Source organism: Contarinia nasturtii, unplaced genomic scaffold (assembly GCF_009176525.2).
Source record: "Contarinia nasturtii isolate CC-2019 unplaced genomic scaffold, AAFC_CNas_1.1 Cnas_scaffold_187, whole genome shotgun sequence".
NCBI lineage: Eukaryota > Metazoa > Arthropoda > Insecta > Diptera > Cecidomyiidae > Contarinia > Contarinia nasturtii.
In genome coordinates, this window is record NW_022197544.1 from 4460280 (window position 1) to 4484776 (window position 24497).

General features: G+C 34.5%; 1 protein-coding gene across 6 annotated transcripts in view; it reads left to right on the plus strand.

Moving 5' to 3' along the window:
* Positions 1–533: 533 nt before the first annotated feature.
* The window catches only part of LOC116352261, a 62906-nt gene continuing 38942 nt past the window's right edge, over positions 534–24497 (plus strand). Inside the window, exons 1-4 of one of the 6 annotated variants that reach the window (XM_031784722.1) lie at positions 534–629; positions 1415–1677; positions 6945–6983; positions 9860–9988. The gene's annotated coding sequence lies outside the window, so the exon portion shown is untranslated. Of the gene's footprint in view, positions 630–908; positions 1004–1380; positions 1678–6944; positions 6984–9859; positions 9989–24497 lie in introns of those variants that run through there. The other 5 variants (XM_031784723.1, XM_031784721.1, XM_031784725.1 and 2 more) reach the window with 5 other exon arrangements.

Consider the following 24497-nt stretch of genomic DNA (forward strand, 5'->3'; position numbering starts at 1 on the left):
ATGGTATCTATAATGTTCAAATGAGCGACCCTCAATATGATCATAACATGAATTATACAGTAAATATTTTCGAAAAAAAAGATAATATCGATTACAATACAACAATAGGTCATCAAAATATTCAACAATGTTTTGATTCTGACAAAAATAGAGGTAAATTTGAAAATATATAGAGAAAAATCATCAAGTACACATTGTTTTGAACGTAGAGAATATGTTGTGTACTTGTCTATCCATCAAAATGCAAGCTGATATGAATAAGCCAGTTTGGAATGCCTCACAGCCACGAGTATATGCCCGCCAATGGATAAGAGAACGCACACGTTCATATGACCGTGTATCATGTTGTTCTCTCAAGCTCTATCCATCGCACGCTCCGAATAGTCGGTATAGCATATACGAAACGAAAGTTTATCCAGCCAGAGAGGGAGAACGCACAGCTAGACGAAAACGTGTGCACACCACTTGTGATTGTAATTTCATTGAGCTGAAATCAGTTATGATTTTGATGTTGTGCTGAAAACACACGATCCAATTCCGTTGCAAACATCCAGTTTTATATGTGAGGAAATCATTTGAACACGAAATTTATTCGTTAAACTTACGAGAGACGCGTGACTTACCCGATTGTATGCAAGACATTTCTTATCGTTTTTTTTTTTGTTAAATTAAAATTCATTTGCAAATTTCCGCTATAAAATTTCAAATGGAAAAAACAATGTAATTTAAATAGAATCAAAGACTGAAAACAAAAATAATAATAGAAACGGATTTGTTGATTAAAAAGTGATTATGTGAAAAACATTTATTGTTATTACTGTCATTGGCATTGTTGGTATTGAAATTCAATTACAAATAAGACCTGGAAATCGAATATAATCGAAAACAAATAAATAAATAAATTTGAAAAAAAAAACACACTCAGAGACAGAAAAAAAGACATATTCACAACAACAACAACTGAAAATAAAAAAAGCGAAAACAATCACGAGCGTTGTTACTGGTATTGTGATGAAATAATTTTCCTTGTTTGCTCTTCCCAATTCGGGTTTTATTTTGTTTGGGAATGTTTGCAAAATTGTTCGTTAACCACCATCAACAACAACAATAACAACAACAGCAACGATTCGTTCCGATCAAATTTAACCGATTAATTTTTATTGATTCAGTGTGTTCGAAAATTTATGCATTTTTTGTTGCTCTGTTTTCACTGTTTATTGCCTCTCGCATTCTGACTCTTGTCCGTAACTTTAAAATTGAAATGCATCGTATTGAAATCTGTTGAAATTTGATTTATTGCAATTGTCCAACATTTTTTCTCTACTCGGTTTTGGTTTTTGTTACCGCTGCCACTGCTGCTGCTATTGTTGTTGGTTACTATTGTTGTGTTATTATTATTTGCCATGTCGTTCAGACTGAAATAAAATAAAGCGATCGCGTTTAAATGAAGAAAATGTCTCCGTTGAGGAGACTGTGAGATATATAAGTGAATGTTTTAGTTGGTGAGTGAAACGAGCAGTTTCGACAACAAAAAAAGTAAACATTACCACATAATCGTGACAATATCTCACCTTCCAAACTTTCGGAAGCAGCACATAAATTACCGCATCGCAAAATCGAAAGCAGAATATCTCTCGGCCTGTCCGCCACCTCGCTCACACACACATTTGACACAAGGTAGTCCTTAATCTTGTTCCATGCTTTGCAAATATCTATTTTATTCTACTTTTTTTTCCATAAATTTTTTTGTTGTTGTCGGGTAATCTAATTCAAAAAGTGGCGGAACTAAACACTTATAACACCGCTTTACTGCACTCCATCTCTCTTGCGTTCTCCTTCTCTAAATCTCAAATGTTGTGCCAGTTTGTCTATGGGTCTCGATATATATATCAGCGAGAGAAAGAGACTATCTCATTTTGAGAGCTGGCAAAAGGAAATCGCCCGTAAATCTTGCAGAGTCGGTAGACAGAGATAGAGAGAGAGAAAATGAAAATTTCGTGGTCCGTTAAGATTTTGTGGACGAGATAGAGGAAGAGAAAGCGAACGAGTCAATGTTGGTCGGAATGATTTGCTGGTACGTGTGGTTGTTCCTGTGCGTCATCGTATAGAATAAAGAGCGCACTGACAAGGAAAAATAATGATGACAAAGACAGAAGAGCCACACATAACCATGAATCGCAATAAAAACACACCGTAGATCGTGGCATTGAAATAGAGATTAAATAATGGTGATAAATATGAGAACTAATTCTGGGTAATTTTTTAACCAACGAAAACTCGTTCACTTCTCGTGTTTTGTCCATATGGATAATCTCTTTCTCTTTTTCTTCATTTCTGGTGTCGCAATTTCACTGATTGAAATTTAAGCTCGTGAACAATGACTGACAATTTTTCGTCAAAATGATTATATTTTGGGTAATGTTTGTGTTGACACATATGATTTACATTTTTTTTCTCTGCAGATTTTTGTATTCGATCATTCGGAAAATGTCTCGTATCGAAAGATATAATTTGAAATCAGTCTAATATGATACATTTGAGAGAATTCATGATTTTAGATAAACTACGTTTTACATTTCATTTCTAACTTTTGTGAACATCACAATGCAAAAGATCATGTACTTTCGTCCCAATTCAAATGGATTATTCCGATCTAGAGCTGTAAACGAACACCAAGAACATTTTATTTACATTTTCATATATTAAAAATCAAAAAAAAACATTATAAAAATCTAAAATCTATTCAAAGGTTTAGTCATCTCGACAAACAATTTGATTTTCATTTTAAAAAAAAATCTAATTTGTGTAAACAAATATTGCAAGGTTAAAACAATTCTACAAACGAATGAATAAACAAAATGTAAATAAAAAAAAAGCGTTACGAACGGACGTTGGTGAACAGCTCTGTTCCAAGCTTACTACGACGATATTCAAATTTCAAAAGCTAAACAAATTCGGGATAATCGACAAAAAGCATATATATGTGCAAAATTTAACCAGTTATACCGAGAAGGTATTACTGATGAAAGCGAAGCCCTTAAAAAATCAAACATCAATATTTTCCACATAATATTGACTCGAAATTGATGCTTGGTAACGATTTAACCCTATCAAAAAAAGTTACGTTAAGAATGGAAAATAACTAGATTTATAAAATTCCGTTTTTCCATTTGTGGCGCTCGATTAAGTACGCTCATATGCATGAACTTAGCGACTAAGCCTATACCATTAATTTATCTCACGCACAAGCGAATGAATAAATATTGCCCCTACATGAATATTCATTGTGTTACGCGAATATTCGGGAAAATGAAACGATTAAAAACGATGAAAAATTATCATTATTAAACGCATCTTACATGACATTTGCCAAAGAAGAATCGAAAAATAATGAATCAGTTCCTTAAATGTTGTGTCAGTATATGTGTGAGTATGTTAACAACAACTCACATCGCACACTGAAACATACATACTTTTATACGTTGCGTGTGGTCGTATATTAATTGACGTCTGCTTATTCTCATGCGAAATCGAAAAATAGCTCAACAAATTCAATTCCACTTTTTTGATAAAAATCAATTGTGTACACTGTCCAAAATGTATACATAAAGTTCACGCACCGTTATTTTTCGCAGTGTATCATTTAATAGTTAATTATCTAGAGAGAATTAATTTAATCACACAACAAACATGCAGCAAATGAATAGACAAAAAATCATCAAAAGAAGTGAATAGGCATGAAAAAGGGAAAATACCTTTGAATCAGATATTTTATCGCTATGCTCCGAAAAGAAAAAACAGCTATATGTGTTGACGATAGTGAGGAAACATGAAAACAAGAGAATGAGAGAAATGTACAATTTTATCCAGAATTGAGTCCATTTTTAAAAGAAAATCAGTCGAGTGAATTGAAGAAGAAAATTTTCTTTTTACATGAAAAGGACAGGCAATTGGACTTTTGGCATTTTATTTTTTGATGTATGTAATTGTTTTGCTCTGTTTTTCGTCTGCCTCATCGTGTTCGATTGTAACAGCAAAAACATATCGTTGATGCCAATCTCTCTCTCTCTCTCTCTCTCTCTCTCTCTCTCTCTCTCTCTCTCTCTCTCTCTGTGTGTGTGTGTGCTTTCCGTTTGGTTATACGCAATATTCTCTTTCTTCTTATTATTATTTCTATTTTCTTCAATTGTAATAATCACTGACATTTGTGTGATATGAAGCAGCATGAACACATCATGTTAAACAAGAGGTTTTCGCTTCGATAATAGCATCAATTCACCTAAGAAATATCAAGATATAGTTGATATTCGTGTACGTTATATGCATATGGAAAATATATTCAGTGTTAAAGATCAGCGTAGGCATTTCGAATATACTTCTATTTTTGTGTTTTACACAACACATCGCAAATAGTGTGGGCGTGAGATAAAGAGACAGACAGAGACGGAGGAGGGGAAGCGAAAAAAAAGAGTGTGCTCATCTTAACATTGGCATTTTCAGTCGATTCGAATGTAAATCTACCATTCTTATCTATCCATGTCGATGTATTGTTTGCAAGTAAATTCAATAAAAAAGAGCTCTCTATCGCACATTGTAAGAATATTTGGATATGAAAAATGTTTGTAAGTGAATACGTATTGTTGGTTACATGGTTCAGTTCTTTAGTCTAATTCAATAACTTTGTGATGCTTAACTATTAAATGTGAAGAGCACAAGAAACAAGAGAATGAAATACCCGAAGCCAGATAATAGATAACCATGTATCAAGTGTACAATTAAAATAAAGAGAGATGAAGGTACTCAAATCCAACATCTATATAAACAAGTTCTCTCATCGGAAAATGGATTTCATTTTTATGCACGTGAATCCGAGGTTTATTTTTTGTTTATTCGATATCATTTCACTTAAACTACTCTGTGCTAAACTATAGGTTTTTTTAAAAAAAAGCTCTATACGAGAGCTGAAAAAAGAGAAGAAATAATTTGAGCAAATGCGTGTACGTTTTCATGATTTAAAATTCAAATGATGCACAGTGCATACGGTAGGATGGCACAACGTCAGCAGCGGTTGTTATATTGGTGGCGCGGTCTCTGATGATGATGATGCTTGATTTTGATATAGAATGAAAACTGCGATTCGGCGAGTACATTTCACAAACAATAAACTATATTCAACATTGAGCTCAAGAATATGCATGCCTTCAGAATTGCTCGCATGACCCAAATGGAATTAGCCACAGAATTACAGAATCATTCGCTATCCGTCTCTTTCTTTCTCAATTCTTTGCTGCATCGTTTCTCAACATTTTGTTGATTTTATGCATATGCGTGCAAATATATTCACTCAATTTAATGCCAAGGAATGCGAGTTAGTATACTCAACGGACTTATTTACATGGATTGATGAATTAAGGGCTTTTCACCATTTTGATTACAACAAAGAAGCATTACTACTGTTCATTCGTTGTGCTTGAAAAATCTTGTTTGTTCCAAGTCGGTGCCATGCATTCTACAACACACACACACATACGCGCGCGCAATCAAAGAGATAATTTTTCTTTGCCTTTCCGGTAGACTCATACGTGGGTACATTAATGCATTAATACAAATTAAAATATTTCATTTTTTTCCTCCGGCTCTCGCTCTCTTAAGATTCAAGTTGTGTTTTCATTTAAAATAAAATAAAGAGAGAAGAATTACGCTCTTCCAATTATATTTCTCGACTCAACATGCACATTTAATTATTTTGCGTTGACAGTGCAACTTCCTATGCGCACGTTAGTACGTCGAATGTAATGCTTACCCATACACACTTCAACTTTTAAAAGTCCTGAATGATGACTTTTTGCATACAGCACAAAACATTGCGCACACCCAATTAGTATAAACCGAAATTGAACAATTCATATAATAAAATGCAAAATGAAAAGAGGAAGAAGACGAAAAAACACAAAGAATTTGATTGAATAATTAATAAATTGAATTGTATCCTTCAGCAAATAAATGTTTATGCAAATTAATTAATTGATTTCTAGATTGATTTTAATTCAGACGCCTTTTAAAATATTTATCGAATACGGTTTTCATTTCGAAAATGAAATCAGACGCTCCACTCAACATTTATGCACCGTATTGTGCGAGTAAATACACGCAAATAATCACAGCAATGGTAAACATATAATAACAAATTACCCCGTTTTTTTCTGGCGTACAACACCAGAAAATGATTACAAAAACACACGTTCACTTTTACTGTCTCGCTTTTTCTCATCCAATAAAATCACGCGCGCTCAAATGACACGACAGACAAAAGAACAAAAATCGCCTAAATCATTACCGCAGGTTTATTATTGTGTCGTGTTCCTTGATTAAACACAATTAAATAATATAACTAATGCGGCGCTGCTGACGATGTTCAACAGAAACAAAAAGCAATGTTTTGTAGGCCGTTGCTGCAGTTTGAAAATGATGAAAATTTAAGATGCTAAATTAATGCTCTTCGCTGTGTGTGTGTGTCATTTTTTTGGAGAGAGGGAGTTTATAGAGGTGTAAATCCCAAGAGAATACTCTCAAAATATCTCAGCGTGATAATGTTAATCAGTGGCGATGTCGCATTCGCACTTGAAAAAAAGAGATAATACAAGATGTAAAGAGTGCGTGAGTAAGCGAAGAGAAAAGTCATATCTTAAGGCAAACATCAAATTTCATCAGCCAACAACATGGTCTCATATAATAATAATAATAATCTGGGATGCGAACGTGCATTCACATTATTAATTAGGAATTTTTTAATTGACTTTGGTGTTAATTAGAGGAAGTGTTTGTAAATATATATATTTTTTTTTCGTTCGTAATGCTTACTTTTGTAACAAAACCTGTTTCTTTTTTTTCTACTTTATCTTCTCTCAATTTATTTCCCTTGTCTCTTCTCTTCTCACACGCAGCAACAAAGAAAGTCTCTGCAGGCGACAAAGGTGGGGAAAGTAAGTAGACCAAATAAAGAAGCAAAAGGAATGTGTTTGTGTGTTCTTTTCTATCTCGTGGTGTCTGATAGGCAGAATTCTGTTTTTTTAAAGAAAATACGAATATAAACTCGATTAACACTGAAATGGTTTACTTTGAACATTTAAAATACGAGTGTTGTGTTTTTTGCGCTTCTTTCTTATCATCGTTTAAATGAGAGTAAGAGAGCAAGTGTGTTGTGTGCATAGCAAAACAGTCGCTTCAAAACCCCTAAAGCTTAAAGAAGGTTGACTTTCTTTCTTTTCGGGCCTGAGTTTACAAGTTAGCAGTTATTAATTCATCGGCGGGCAAAGATTTCGTAGCATTAGACTTGTTCACACAAGGGAGCTGGATGAAAATGGGATCAAAATATCGATCAATGAGCCGATTGAAAAACCGATATTATGAATTTTCAACTTAAGATATTATCAATACCATTATTCAGGAAAACAAATGTTTTGATGGCGAAAATGGCACAATGAAAGGGAGAGAAAGTAAAAAAGATCTTCATCGTTTAAAATCAAACGAAATGATCCATAAGTGCATTGTGAACGGTTTTTTTTCTTCTTCTCGAAAACATCACAAAACTTTTCCAATTGCTATAATGAGAAAAATGACAAGAATCACGTCACTTATGTTTCGGGTCAAATTGAAGTGAAAATAAAGACGTATACACGCACAAACACATCGAATCAAATGGAACAATACACACAAATAAAATAATTGGGAACTGGATTGAGTGTAATTTAAAAGAGACTCGAAAAAAAATCAAAAAGAAAAGGGAGAGGGTACGGAAAAGGAAAGGCATTTACAAAAGAACTCTGGATTTTGGATGCAAAAAAAAAACGAACGACGAAAACAAAACAAAAGAAGCAACAACAAAAAAATAATCACAATCATAATAAAAACTTTGTATGAATCAGCACAAAAGAACATGACATTAACTAAACAATACTTGACTTGATTTCCAAGCTTTTACTTGAGATGGCTTTTGGGATCATAGTTCGTTAGCACATTTTGTTGTTTTTATTCTGTTATTAACGTCGTTTCTTCTGTTTATCTTCTCATTTCATTCTGTGTCTTTTGCAGTTACTTTTGAAATGAGTTTGGACAATACCATTTCATATGACCTGACACCGACGATCCAATGCAGTTGTACGATGTGAACTTCAAATTGCGCGCGCGAATATCAAAATAAAAATTTCACGCATTCGATTTTCTTGTGCGCTATGAAATTTGATAATTTCAAAACACACTCGAAACCTCGTTCGCTTTGAATTTGAAAGAAACGGATATGACATAAGTGCAAGAATTTTAGATGAGCATGATGCAATTTTCATGAAAGGTTTCCTCTCTCTCGCTCTCTTGTTCTCTTTCACTCGCATTTTTTGACAAGCCATGAAAGATCGAGTCGCGTACCGCATATTCTGTATGTGCTCAATGATATTTGTGTAGCATTCTACACTCGCACATCGGCGATGAATTTGACATCGATGAGATTAATTTGTGAACTATGCTATTGTTTATAATCGGTTTGAAATTCGCTATCAGGTGGCCTTGCGTCTTCCATAAATTCCAATCGAAAAATAAATTGATTTGCTGTAAAATTGTAGCATCCGAATGCATTCAATTTCCGATCGGTGGAGCGCATTCAAAAGCACCCCAATTCGGTATGTGGAATTGATATGACTATATATATTTTTCTGTCACCGGAATATTGCTAAAAAATTACATAAAATATTGTTGCCATCGGTACAAATACAAACGCAGCCAGAATTGATGTTTCATTGAACGAAATGTGCTTTTTGTGGCTTTTTTCCCCATTTATTCACGAATTGTTGATGCGCTTCACTAAATATTGCATTACAATATCCAGTTCGGTGAACAAAATTGCAAAAGAAAATTGAATAAAAAATGGGAATGTGCAAAAACTATAACAACGAAATGAAATATTCTATGCAAATATCCCCAATGACATGTGGTGCGTTTTTGAAATATAACAACATAGTCGACGACGAAGGCAACCGCAACAACAACAACCACAAATATTCCCTCGTGAGAATATATTTTGACTTGCAACCGTCGACTCATGTTGATCGAAATTGTTTGATTATTCAGTAGAAAAATAGTAATTTTATCTAATTGTAATTGTCGAAGAGAGAGAGAGAGAGAGAGAGAGAGAGAGAGAAAAAAAAGTTTCAAATTAGTGAACTATATGACTTTGAAAATGCCAGTCACCGTTAACTGTAATCGTTTATCGGTGTTTTTTTAGTAATAGTCTGTTGTTCATTTGATTTTCACACGGGTTTCCCATTAAACTGTCCAACAACATTAAGTGTATAATGTACACGATGGAGGGAATGGAATCTCCTTAAATCTACGTTAATTCGATTATATTTCGTTCACTTTTTGTCGACTAGTTAAATTCGATATAGTCTCCAAACTGTCATACTTTATGCTACTTGCTCATTAAATTGTTCGAGCGCACTGAACAATGTTACACTTGATTTAAATTCTTCGTTGTTGTTTTTTCTCTCTGCTTTTGTACTTGTTCCTCTCTTTCCTCTGTTTCTTTGTTCGCTTCGCTCGTTATGCACTCTGATACAAAAGTCCGCACGTTATATTTGCTGAGCGCGAAACGTGCTTGCATTGTAGCATGCCATTTGATTTTTCGCCAAACTACTTTTCGTTTATTATTTTCATTTCTCTTCATGAATCAACTATTTCTTACACATTTTCGGTTTCTCTCTCCCCACGTCGTCTCTTCCTCTCTCTCTCTTTAAGTTCACTGTGTATACCTTTTTATCTGTCATTCTAACCTTTTTTTTATTCTTTTTTATTCATTTGACGGGGACAGAGTCATCGCTTGGAAGTGGGACGTATGTTATAATGCGACAGCCATGATAACACAGTGATGAAAATACAATTCAAACATTCCACGCAGAGACAACTCTCGAAATGGAAAATGGTACATCGCTTAAAACAGGTGAGCTGCGAAATCATTTCAAAATTAAAATGTTTTCTGTTATTTTAGCGTGGTGCGTTGCATATCCATTGTACTCTATGTTTCTTTGCTTACTCTCTCGTATTCTTTGTTCAATTTGTGTGTGTGTGAGTGTAATTTTTTGTTTTGTTGCATTTATATATGTTTGAATGTATTTTACTCCGCAACGTCTAGCTTTATACGAATTCATTTTGTGCTCCATGTTTTGCATTCCTTTTTTCTTATTTTCTAGACTGCTTTCACATTTGTCGGTTGCATTAAAGTATCTCTACGGTACTTGTGTGTATAGCCTTGATGTTTGGTATTCTTTCGCGCTATTCTTGACACTTGACGCAACTAAAATGACAACAATTTCAAGAAGCAGACATTTTGCATTGAGAACCAACCAATATCACTCTTTTTATCACAATTCAAATGATTTTTCGACTGAAAATATGGTTGAAACGCGACTAGTCAAATAAAAAAACGAAATATTTGTAAATATCACAAGGAGAGAATCCACAAGTTGCCCATTCAAAATAACGGCGTCCGTTCGGTATATTTTGCTGCTGTTGTTTTTTTCTTTGAGTCTTTATATGATGTATTCATGTTTCTCAGACTCAGCAATTTCTTATTTTTGATATTTTCATTTGTATTCACATCGAACCTTTACTATTTGTTTGGGGATTTTTTGTGTAAGCATCTATATTTGCCGTTGGAGAACAACACCAACAGCAAAAAAAAAATCCATTGAAAGTTTTTGTGTGTAACCAAAATGTACACCACGTGATGACGGTAAAGTACACCATCAGGCACTTGAAATCGTAAAATCAAAATATGAAAGCGGACAGAATGTGTAAGTTTGTGTACATGTTGTACTAACACACAATAAACATATTGTTTGTCGATGTTTAGATGAAAGCTATTGAATTGATATCTTTTTTTGCCTCTCAGTTTTATTTCGTTGACCATGTGCAACAAATACAAAATCAAAATCGTCATAAATAATGTAAATTGAAACGCAATGCGATTTTCACTGGCGGTATTCTACAAACATTTTCGAAATATAAAACGTGCACATTCGAAACAATCACACTTTGATGGTATCAATGATATTCGAAATGTGACATTTGATTGTATTGAAGATGGTCATAATTCATATGTTGAACATTTTGCCAAGAGAGAGGATAACCATTTTATTTTTAACATTTATACATTTTTTTCCTTTTGGCCGCAACAAATTTCGAGCCACATATTTTTCGTTAATAAAATTACAACACACACACACACACCCGTATTTTACACCGTAAACGTGTGTCCAAATTCTGAAAGATTTCAACTTTGTTTTCGGAATGGGGTGACTTGTAAGCGTTAAGAAATTGGTCACATGGTTGTCGAGTCCAAAACCATTTTCGATGCCAACCGTTTTCATTTCAGCTGATTACTTTGTGAATTTTTTATTAACATGATCCGAGACGTCGTCATCGTTAAATGCATCCATACTATTAATAAATATAGATATGTATGAGAAGTAATACAGTTACCTCTACTTTCTTAAAACGCAAAAAAATGGAGAACTTCGTCCTACGATGAGAAAATACGCAGCATAGACCTGTATGTGAATGAATGTGTGTGTGCAGAAAATGTGAAATTAATAAAACAATTTCAATAAAGGTTTTCAGACGTCCGTCATTCTATTCGTCATTTTTTCTCTTCTGTATACATGTGATTGCCTCGTCTACTCACTCGTGTTATCCTTTTTGACAGGGGTAACTGTCTATCGTATTTATTATTTTCATGCGAAATTTTCGTATTTTATTTTGGTTTATTTGGTTTTATCCTCGCATCCGAAGAGAAATCAGACGTTGGACGTTTAATTCATTGTCAAATGATGTGCCTAAGATTGTTTTTTGATATATGAATCGTAAGGAACAAAAGTAAATCATAATAAAACTGCACGTACAAGCAGTTGGTCATAATACGACCAAAATAAAGCTTAAATTTAATTTGGCGTAAAATATTGTAACTCTCCTCAGTTCCATGCAACACACGCTATAAAAAAATAGCGGCACGTATATAACTAAAAAAATACACCCAAACGTTTGGTTGTCTTCAATTTTCTGCACACCAGTAATCATTTCAAATGGGTTCTAGTAGCCCCATTCTCCTTTATTTCTCTCTCTCTTGGCGTTGATTCCACTCATGCGAGCACTTTTCATATGATTTATACGTTGTTCCTAACAATTGATATAAACATGAATTTTGTTTGCATACTGATCAAAAGCCAAAGAAAATGGCTAACGACTCGAAAAATATAATGCAGCGAAGAGAATTCGATTTCGAAGCGAATTGTATGTGTGCTGCTATTTGTATGTGCATGTTTTTTTTTGTTCATCTAAAACTTTTTCGCTTGGTTTTATCGAAAAGAAAATCTCTGTAGACGTTAAGAAGCGATAGCAATCGAGTGTGTAATGTGATATATTATTTCGACCTCTTCAACTGTGCGAATGAACAAGCAAACAAGAATGTGGCCAAATAAAAGAATGAGGCCGGCAAAGTGCTCAAGAAATCCAAAATCCAGAGCATTGACGAATGAATCCCACCAGCTTCACTTTGCCCAATTATATTTGACAAGCGGAAATATCTCGATGGGAGAGTGAGAGAGTCTGAAAAATAAAAGAAAAAGAGAAGAATATTCAAAGTGCTTTGTTTCAAATGGGAATGTTTGTATTTCATTTGGCTCTGGGGGCTGGTGTGACCGATTTTATATGTATACATGCATAGTTTATGTATGTGCGGACAATTGATTTCGGTCTGGTGTTTATTTTTTAGATTTATTATTTGTGCCTAGGGTTCTTTCATTCTGAAATAGACTCACACACACACCCACATAAAATTAACGCTGCTCAATGTCGACACACAAGCATCTTATGCATCATATATCTACACTTTAATTCCAAATGTTGATTGGATTGAATGTGCGTTTCGAATAAATGTGTCATAGAAAAACATATGCTGCAAATTCAAATCAAAACATCAAAAAAACAGTCATGCCTTCAGCCACCCGTCATCACCGCTACACACACACGCGCGCGCGTATGAACGTAAACCATTCGTCAAATCTCTCAATTTTTACGCACCACTTCATAACCGTACATCGTTGAAATGCGATGATGGAGAAATGAAAAAGAAAAAGACACAAAACTTCAGCAGAAATAAGCATAGAAATAAGAAGAAGAAGAAGTTATGATACCAAAAAGGTGTTCACTGAATTTCGAATGTGAATTTGCAGCCAACCGAGTGCAAAGATAAGAATATACTTTATCAATGCGGGAGAGTATGCATGTGCCAAATGCTTGGTCAAATTCGAAACGATTTGGGCGAGTGAAAAACAAAAAAAGGACAAGCAGATAGAACGAAAGTAGATGAAGGGAAGAAGTGAGCGTGTAGTCCGGTAAAGTAGAAATCAAGAGAAATTAAAATGAATAGAAGTTCAAAATGATTTATCTTGCTTAGTGCAGCTAACATAAATTTTGCGACATTCGATACTTTGTGGTACTTGCACTTTGATAAAAGTTTTGTTATTGTCTGGCCTATCAAATGGCATCAATAAATTGGCCGCAGTTTTCTTTTGTAACTAGTCATACTTTGCTTCTTCATGCTGTAGCACTTCAATGACTTGATTTATTCGTTCGTTGGTTCGTCGATGTTCAAACATTTTTGTTCGTGCTCAGCAATGGGAATTTGCCGGAATTTTATGATGATAAAATACGAGGCTCTCGGCCGAATACACTTTAATAATTAATTATTATTGATTGAAAACGCTTATTTCAATCGTTGTGTGCATATGTGTGTGTGTGCGCGTGTATTCGATGATGGCGCTATGGACACTGTCGGTATGTCAGCAAGTGTGAATACTGGAACGAACCTTCAATACAAAGTTATAGCCGATACATATATTTCGTTTGTAATTATGTTGCGTGTTCATATCTATAGTCGTTAATTAAAATTCACACTGAAAATTAAATTTCACGGATCTAGTGATGCATAAAGCGGCACATTCAAAAATTTTGAATGAAAATATCGGTTTGTGTTTGTATGCATAAAACGGTGCGGTCTGATATTTTCACCGAAAAATTGGGTTTCAATGACGATTAAATTAAAACTTCTAGCATTTTGAAATTCATTTGAGCCATTTATGATGTACATGGATATGTATCCACACATTTTTTTAAATTCATTCATTTTAATAATTTGACAGGCCATTTGAGACTCATAAATGAATAAGCTTTGGCATCAATTTGATGTGGTTTTTTGCTCTCACTCTTTGTATAATTCTAATGCAATATCATGGGCTCAAAGAATTGGCCAAAGGTTACTTTCGTAATAATTTTGTGCATAAATTAATCTCGTTTAATGCGAATAGAACATCATATTGAAAATGGTTTTTAAACCATTGCCGCATAGAAACTAATATTCACTGTTCATCGAGATGTAATGTATTCGAACCGAAACTGATTGAATATGAAATGGAACGCATCCAATTGTGATGCCAAAGCTCGTGTGTTCCAAGTCATATGCCAAGAGCATTAAATAGTATTTGTTTGTTTCTGTAAATTATCAAGTGTTTCAGCCCGAATTATTTTCCGTTTTTGGATACACACGGTTCAATATGCACTACCGTTTATATTATATATTGTTCGATCACTTTCCATTTTATACGCAATTTAGTTTCTCCATTAGAATTTACGCCGCACACATTTCTAAAGAGTCATTTAGATCAAACAGAATGGATTGAATTGAGAGTGTGTTTTGGTTGCTTCAAGCGAAAGTTAAACCAAAAGTCAATTTATGGGTGTGTGTATGTGTCTTAAATAGCGGCGTCGATATCGTTACGAATTTGTTGATTCTTTTGATTTTATGCCTACATGAAAATTGGCCTCAAAAACACCGAGCCATAGTAAAAATGCTAGAAAGAGATAGAAGAGAGAGATAGAAGAGAGAGATAGGGATATAGATTATAACAAAACAAAAAAAAAACAACGAGAGAAAAAAGCCAGGTGAAGAAAAAAAGTTATTGAAATAATAATTGATTTCTCATTAGCTTGAAGGTGAAAGTGTGTCTACGTGATTATTTTGATGTGATTATATCCGAAGATTGAAGTGTCAGCTAAATCGGCGCCACCTATATGTGTCTGTGTGTGAAATTTTTACGGGTGATGGGTTTGATTCGATTATTATTTAATATGATTGAAAATAGATTTATGCAACTATGTATGACGTATGTGTACAGTTCGGCGCTATAGAACAATCGCTCCATACAGAATTTACAAAATAATTGTATTTAATTTTTTCTTTCTTCTTACACGAAGAATTGTGTGTTTCTGTGTGCTTTTCATTTGACACTCCCACTCTCATAAACTTTTTGCTTTTTATTTCTTCGCCACTTTTGTTTGTTTAATAAAACGCACTTTTTTCACTCTGGTGAGTCAGAGAGAAGCAATCTGTAAAAATGGCAATGAAAAAAAGGGCATCGAAAAAAGCTTTGCCTCAAAACAAATCAGCACCACATCAATCTTTCGACGTCGTACACAGCGTTTCTTCTGTTGCCTATACCGTTTTTGCCGATGGCGGGCTAGCATTGCATTTATGTTAGAACGAAAGAAAAAAATGAATCACCTTATGGTAAATTATAGTTAATGCTAACTACGTTTCAAAAGTATTTCATTTCATGAATAAAAAAGCAGGTCATTTTCAGCAGTTGGATAGACTCGGCGGTTGGAGAATCAAAAATATTATAATGGAAAGAGAAAAATCGATCATCGTATCGTAACGAAGCTATAAAACAACCGGTAATCATCATCAAACATGCGATATCGTCGGAATTTCACGAATGTCAATGAAGCAAATTCATTGAAGTGAGCGCGAACGAACGAAAGAAAATAAGTCCAATCATGTGAACGCCGAACGCTGAGAGTTCTACAATGATGACGACGACAACGACTGCAATCCATACCATTCTTTGAAAACGCACCGATGCCAAATCATTTAAAATATGAATGGAGAATTTGATTCGGCTTCATTTCTCTGTACCGATATTTGTCGATATGCTGTAGAGGTTGCATCGCGAATGAAATTCACATTGACGTTTTAACATTTGCTTATGGCCCTCGTTCACTCAATTCACTATGTCTCTAACACTCAGACTTTCGCACACCGAATATAAATAAGTTATTGAATTGTTAACGGTGTACAGTGCAATAGTTTCACGAATGAGTGAGCGCTTTGTTTTGAAAGCGGAAAGGAAAGTCTATGTGGATACAGCTAAGAGACAGAGAGATAGAGTCAGTAAATTACATTATATGGATCATGCCAATATCACCGAAATTCCAACCACTAACGGCAATATGCGAGATTTATTCGCATCCTATTCGATTTTACAATGCTCTCTGGCGATATTTCCCGCTATTTTATTATGTTTTTTTTTTGTCACAGGACGCGAATACCGTTTTTGGCTCACACTCTAATGTATATTCGTCACTAATCTTTTGTTGGCGTGTGTGTGTGTGCATGCTTTTTTATTTGCGCTTTAAAAATCCATCGTTCTAGATGTTAGCATCACCATTTTGCTGGTGCTGGAAAACGTGTGAAAACTGTTTATTTTGGACTATCGTCATTTCAATTTCAGTAGTATGGTATACATTTGAGCATTTGTTAATGCTACTAGCGTAGTTGTTGCTGCTTTCAATGTTTTTCGTCATCTTTATTTTTTTTAACGCTTTGAATATATATATATATATATGCGAGATATATATCGCATGCGTGTGTTCTCCCATTTTTTTCCTATTTTAATTTGGACTAAAAGCAAAATCCCCGAAAGGTGGTACAAAGCTACTTCAAACCATACATTATTTATTTGGCAAATGACACGACGGAAAAATGGAGCGAATGTATACATACATTTGTTGTTTTTATTCTGCCAGTTTTTTTTTGTGAAAAAAACATTGTGACCGATTGTGATCATCCGGTATGTTGAAAAAAGAGAAAAAAACTAACTCATACGTCACTTGTATCCTGACGATACACCGTGCTATGAAATAGCCAATGTTATCGATGTATTTTTCACAGTTTAAACATAGCAATTTTGAATTTTCGTCATTTTTACATTTTATTTTAAAATTCAGATCTCGCAATTTTTTTTTAAACAAATCGCATTCCTGCAATTTGTCGCTCTGATCCAATGAATTCGCAATAGAAAGAAGGCAAAAAGTGCGCTTACGACAGACAGTACTTCATGTTCCGTTTTTTTATTTATTCGAATATATATACGAAATATTTGCATATCTATTTTATTTAGCGTTGTTTTATTCGCCAGCACTTTAAGCGGCTCAGGACAAAGGCGCACTAAGCAAAAAAAAAAACTTATGCATCTGGCGGAATCAAAGATTTTCACAGAAAAAAAGCAGCAGTGATAAAAAAAAACAAAATAGCAAAATGAGTAGCGAAAACGGAAAGAAGCCAGAGCCAAACACGGTATAGAGTTGAAACGAAGAAAAAACAGAGATTGAAATAAAAACACAGCTCAAAGTTATTTTATTCTTTGGAGAAGAAATCAAAGTTTTTGAGGATTGTTCGGTGTTTTTTATTGGGTCATCAAAAGTTTCGTTCGTTTCAATCTAAAATAGATTCAATATTTTCCGTTATCATTTGCATGGAACGAAACGAGCTCGCAAGTGATTGACAATATCCATCAAGTGCAATTGAATTGAGAATTTTGTTTTGCCGCTTTCAAACGGTATTAAACAGTTCAAGCGTGAAAATGTGCAAAAAGTATGTAAATTTCAATTCAAATCAGTAGTTATTCCAAAATATGAAAAGAACAAAAGCAACAACACTAGCGCACAAGCAAACCATGTAATATTTGATCGCGACTTTCTTCATTCCCACAGTCGTTTTCTTTTCGTTTCATTTATGTGTTGTTGCTTTTTTTCTTTAAATGAATTTTAGAGATTTCAAAGTTATCAGCGCGTTTGGTTTGTGATCGAACTTTGTTTAAACGACCAATCAAAATCTAGTGATGTGAAAGTTAAAGTTCATGTACTTCAAAATGTGCAATTTGCTCTTTCATATGTTTTTTCGAAAATGTGAATGTAAATTGGGTGGAAAAGCTTCTTCGCACACGTGTACATCACATTGCATCAAGGCACGAGGAAATGGAGATGTGTCAACTCATGTTCTTTTCGTATAGTAGACATGTATGTCGGTGAAACAAAAGAATCGATTTTAGCTAAGACGCGATAAATTCAATCGAGGTGAGACACAAGCAAAAAAAATCACTCTATTTCCATAGCTGAATGTAACAGATGTCAAAAGGTAACCTTGTATGTGGTGGTTGTGTGTGCTCCAATACACCTATTTTTTTCGTAACATATATTTCCTATTGCCAACGCTGTTCTCTCATTTAAAATATATCAGTTTGGCGTTTCCAAACACATTCCAATTTTGGTTTGACTTTAGTTACTGCTTGTGTAAAATAGGTCTGCTGCCAAGAGATAGTGTGAGACAAAGAGTGAGGGGCAGAGAGAGTGAAAGGAGCAATGAAACGAGCGCGGTGACTTTATTCGCAATGAAACACACGCTGTGTACCACTTCAAAGCAATTAGCAATAAATGTCTTCGTTAGCTTGATTTTACTTCAAAAAGCTAGTGGAAGCGATTACGTAAATTACATGTTAAGGCGTGCAAAGGGTTTGCCCCAAGAAACAAAAGTGATATCAGGTTACCCATTTAACTTGCTCATCAGCTGATGCTGTAATGTGGTGTATACTAGAAAGAAGACCGACTGGCAAAGAGATACTGGCATAAATGGCTCCATTCCAATGCAATATTTTGGCTATTGTGTTGCTTCGTACAGCGTGGTGATGTTTCAAAAGTCTTTATTGCTTGCCATTTTCGTAGTTTGTACGACATTGGAATAAAATGTGACGCCAATATGTTTGGGAGGTGTTGCAAAACAGAAAGTCAAACTATGAACCAACAACGAACTGAAGTGATAAAATAAAAAAAGCACACAAACACACACTCGCTCTCTCATTTACACACAAAACGTAAGATGATGAGAAAATAAACGGTAAACTCACACCATGCGCTGTCGTAAATCAAGCCATTCTTAGCAGCTGCAATTTAAAGCACACACACAATGAGCATAGATGTCGAGACTGTTGATCATTAACCAAATGCAGTCAAAACTATTGCGAGCATGTTGAATTCAAGACCCCTGCATTGAAAATGGCGACTCGTTGTGACTCAACTAAAACACCAGATGTTTTATTATTATATTATATTGAAAATTAAGTTGAATTCAGTGTGCAATATAAACGAGCCAAATAGTGGAAAGTTATAAAAAAAGGCAGACAAACATCGAATGAGAGCAAAGCGGAAAAGCGACGGATAGAATGAAGCGAACGCTCCAAACCACTTTGTGTATCAACTTTTTAGTGACTCATTAATAATGAGATAATATACATGAATCAAAACAAAGCTCAATTAAAAACTCAAACTTTGTCTAGTTTTATAATAACATTTGGAAAGAAAGAGAAAAGGATTACATTAAGTATTTTGTGATGTGCATGTATATCATCACATAAACTGCATACTTTGCGATTAGCGCTTTACCAAATGACATTGAACTCAAAAATCCCGCCACGTAATTTATACCAAATGTAACAATTGATCTAAATGAAACGAAAAGAGAGACATGTATAAAAATAAGTAACTCCTTTGCCATTTTCGACAACGTGACATTGTCGTGTATATTAACTGATGAATTCACCCTTGGTTCGGGGTGAAAATTCATTTTCGTCGAACTCAATCGCTTGACTTTATCACCACGAATTGTTTATACCACATTTTATTTGACCCCGGCACAAACAAAAGCAACATTACATATTTCATTGGTAAAACCGAAAGTGAATAAAACTAATCAAACGATGTACGATTTATGCTAGATATATGTGTGTGTATTTGTTACAACATAACATAACACATTATACAAATGTGCTTAGTGCTCACATATTAAGTGAGTTTTTCCACCAACCACTATGCGGTATTCTTTCTACTTTTTCTTTCTCCGCAACGTATTTAATAAGAGCAATACATTCTGTAATTCCACACGAAAATTTACAGTAATGCGTTTTCGATTTCATTCTCTCTTTCTCTCTCTCTCTCTCTCTCTCACTATCTTCTTGCTGCTTTTCCCTCATGACACACCCGGCCAATGTTCATTGACAATAGCATAGATGGATAAATATTGAATTAGGCAAGCAATCAGAGATGCTTCGTTTGTGCGGCGTAAAGCTTTTGTGCAAATTTATATCGAAAAATCGATGTGAAAATAATTTGGTCTCTCTCACACGCAGTGCTTTCGAATAGAATTGTCGCAAATTATACGTATCTTATGTGGCATTGACCAAAAACCGAAAGCTTTTTTTCGGCACACCATACCTTTGTGTCATAAGACTGTTACATCGATATATTACATTGCTTTTTTCACCATAGTTATACAAAATATATAAACAAACACTTTGGTTGCGGTTCACCATACCAACTTTTTCATTACTAATATAATGATAAATGTGCGCGCTTTTTTTTCCTTTCCGTGGCGAACTGTTTGCCATTACATTTTTTTCTTTCTCTCTCTCTCTCTTTCACTCTTTTGACATTGATTTGGAAATATTTTTGTATATTACGACTTTTGCGGTCGAACGTGTGCATTTAATTCGCAATTTTTGATATGGAAGCATGTGCCGTCGTCGCATTATTATGCTATATTGATGTTTTCCAACTAAAATGCCACTTTTATTTGTTTGTTTGGCATGTGTGGGAGCTTGAATGTGTTTTGCCTTCTTTTTTTTCACATCTCAATTTTTCGCCATATTATTCTTTTCGATTCCATCGAATTTCACTTTTATGTGAGAATAATAGATACACACCAAATGAAATGATGTGAAAGTGGTGCAAGAGACGAAAATGAGCCGAATGAAGAAAATTCAATGCCGATGTTTAGCCTTCTACCATGAAATAGAACACAAAATATGCTCACAATGAAAACTTCTATTGCGAAAGTTTTAGCTAACAATCAAGCACAGCATTCACAATCTATATAAAGCAAAGGCAAGACTTCACATGACAACAGCAACAACCATCATCACAACGGAAAAAAAAATATAATCAAACTAGATTATGAGACGAACGTATACACAATATGAATTTATTGAGGTCAAAATTTCCAACTGCATTCAAATTATGCCGACAGAGCACTATAACACACAGCAAGCACAGCAGAAAAAAAATTAATATTCCGAAACCGTGGACAATTCTCGAAGTGGTATTTCATTTTAAAACGGATTGCCATGACAATTTACTGATTCTTCATGAATGAAAAGAATGAGAGAGAGAGAGAGAGAGAGAGAGAGAGAGAGAGAGAGAGAGAGAGCGAGAGAGAGAGAGCAAGAGAAACTTGTTACAAGGGCACAAACAGTAGAAACAAAAATTAAATTATTCGAATTTGAAATGTGTTAGCAAACATACATGAATCAAAACTCATTTCAATTCAACCGTTCCAATTTAGCAACAAATATATACGATGTCAACATTGGCCATTCATTGGTGTATACATATATAATGAACCGGTGTGTGGTTCATCGAAATTTTTTATATTTCATGCGATGATGCTGAATAAAATTGTGGCCAAAAACTAAAAGATTGAACTATTAATTTCATAGCTTAAAAGTGACCGTCTGTTCGTTTCTAGCAACATTGTTTGTATGGGAAAAGTGGGCTGAAATTAAAATTGTCCTGATTTTTTCTAGTTACATCCAACGCAAAAAAAAGATTCCATCAAAATAATAATAATACGGCTATGGAATATGGTGTTTTGTCGAGAATGTTTGTGTGCGTTTTGGTTTGTGTGTCAGTATCAATTTGCATGCATATGTTTATGAATATTTATTTTTCCTCCTGAATTTATACTGGAGAACGACCGTGCCGCCGTTGCCACCAAACCAGTAATTTATGGAATTTTAAATTCACGTATGCAGAACGATGAATTCATAATGTAATGCGCTCAGCTCAGCACAGCAACGCAGATCGCAATATATGCACGTGATAAAAGTTGGTAACGACAAAAGAAAAAGCGATAAATAGAGGGCATGAGAGATTTCAATGAGAGAAAATGTGTGTGTGTGTCGGTTTTAATCTATTTTTCATTTTTCACATGAAGATGTGTGTTTTTGTTAGTATTCTCTGAACAGTGTTCTGGCCCAATGTTATTGATAGCGGGGTGATGAATATAAAAACATTGATATGCATTACATGCTCAACTCTCAATCCATACATGTCTTGCGCTTCGAGACGACTTCACTTTTATTAGGTTGTTCGATTGTTGTTGTTGTTGTTGTGATGTGTGCTCATTTTTCTCACTGTGTGGCCAACCAAATATTTAACTTGTAAAATTGAGCCGTATTGCACCTTACCGGCGGCATTTGAATGAATTTTACATGATGTATTGCAAACACACATTCACAGCTTCAACACGAATTAAAATCGCTTTGATGAGAACAAATAATAATGCAAATGCTCATAAATTTTGCAGTTGTACTCTTACGTGTACACATTTTTAAAGAAAAAACGAAACATGCAAATTCTTATCGCAAAAATGTTATATTGAGAGAAAAAAACGAACTTCAAATAAGCAGATGTTTTTGGTTTATCACTGACAAATGTAAAAACGCCTCTACTGAGCTTTATTACACCATTTACATTGCGTTTTTTTTTGTGTCATTCGACATAGCCGTTGCCGTCTTCATCATGTATATTTACCGCTGACATGTTTGCCGTACTCTTCGTCGTCATCATTATCATGCGTCACATTTTTCTCTACCCGTATCATTAAAATAAGTCACACACATGTAAACAAATGTTGAGGTTGCCAAACGACTCGCAATGAAGGATGAACGAACGAACGTTACAAAAAAAGAGAAAGAAATAGAAAGAAAAAGCACGCGAAAGGAAGTGTAAGTGAGCTTGGATAATGTCACATTAACCACAATCACAACTGGTTCTCATCATTTTGTTCACTGAATGATGCATTTTTGAATGCTCATGATGTCTCGATTTTGCCGCACGCACACACATTATTCTCGGCGAATTTCTACAGTTTGTTTGCTTTGTCTGTGACTTTTTTTTCACCGATTTTTTTTTTTACTTTTTTTTTTGCTCGTCCATATCGTCGTCTTCATTTCCTTCACATCTTTTTTGGGTCATATTTGTAAGAGTTGCAAATGTATCGTTTATAAAATGGGCTATCCATCAAGATGAATCACGTCCACTTATCACATCAGTCGTTCTCTTAACATGTCACAGCACTTTATCGTGCACACTGAACACGGTATCTCTCTCTCTCTCTCTCTCGCTTTCTCGCATGATCCAACCGCTTTTCCTTCGGAAATGAGTACTTAATAAGAAGGATATAACCTTATTTGTATTGCAAGAAGGAAGAGAGAGAGGCAGAGAGATTAATAAGATAGCATGGACAGGCAATAATCATTTAATATGTGAAAATGCCTTTACCCATTTAAGACTATTTCTCATACTCTGTGAGTCTATCTATCTGAATGTGCGACAATCATTTTACTGCGAACGGTTGTAAATCGACAAATTTTGAGCATATATCGAAATCTCTGAGCACTGTGAAATGCGCAAACACACATCGAGAGATACATCGCATTAAAATTTTCAATTTTATTCATAAAATAACGCTTCGAATATAAACCATATAAACCTTTCCATGGTATGGTAATATCAAGTATATTCTTTCGACCATACCATTATTTGCATCTATTCCACTCTTCTCATATATGCAGAGGAATTCATACAAAAATGAAATCCATGCATGAATGTAAATATAATTTCTTAATTCAATTCCAAGAGTTGTCGTCGTCCCAGATATTTACAGATTCCCAAATGGAGGTGTCCTGAAATTGTCAAGAGCATTCACTTCATCTCTCTTTCTCTTTTTCTTTCTCTCTCGCTGTATATTTCTATCTTCATTTCCCTCTTAATATAGCGAAATCATTACAAGCGAGTTTACATTCGCTTATTCATCCATAGATATTATCATTTAGTGAATGAATCGAATATATAGAAAAAAAATTAAATTTTTTTTTTTTGCTAGATATGTACAATATTTGTTGTAGCTCCAAAAGGTTCGCCACATGGAGTTACTGTTGAATTGTTAATATGAGCATTGCATATTTTCAATGAACATTGAATTCGGCTCAACAGATTTTGAATTGAGTACTAAAGCTCTGGCTCTGGCTATAGCATTGACAAAATATACGACTTAAACGAGACGGAGGCGAAGAGAAAAAGGATGGGAGAGAGAAAGTGAGAGGAAACGACATTGAGAGATAAATTCAGAGGCACACCGTCACATTTTCACCGTTCTTTTCAAT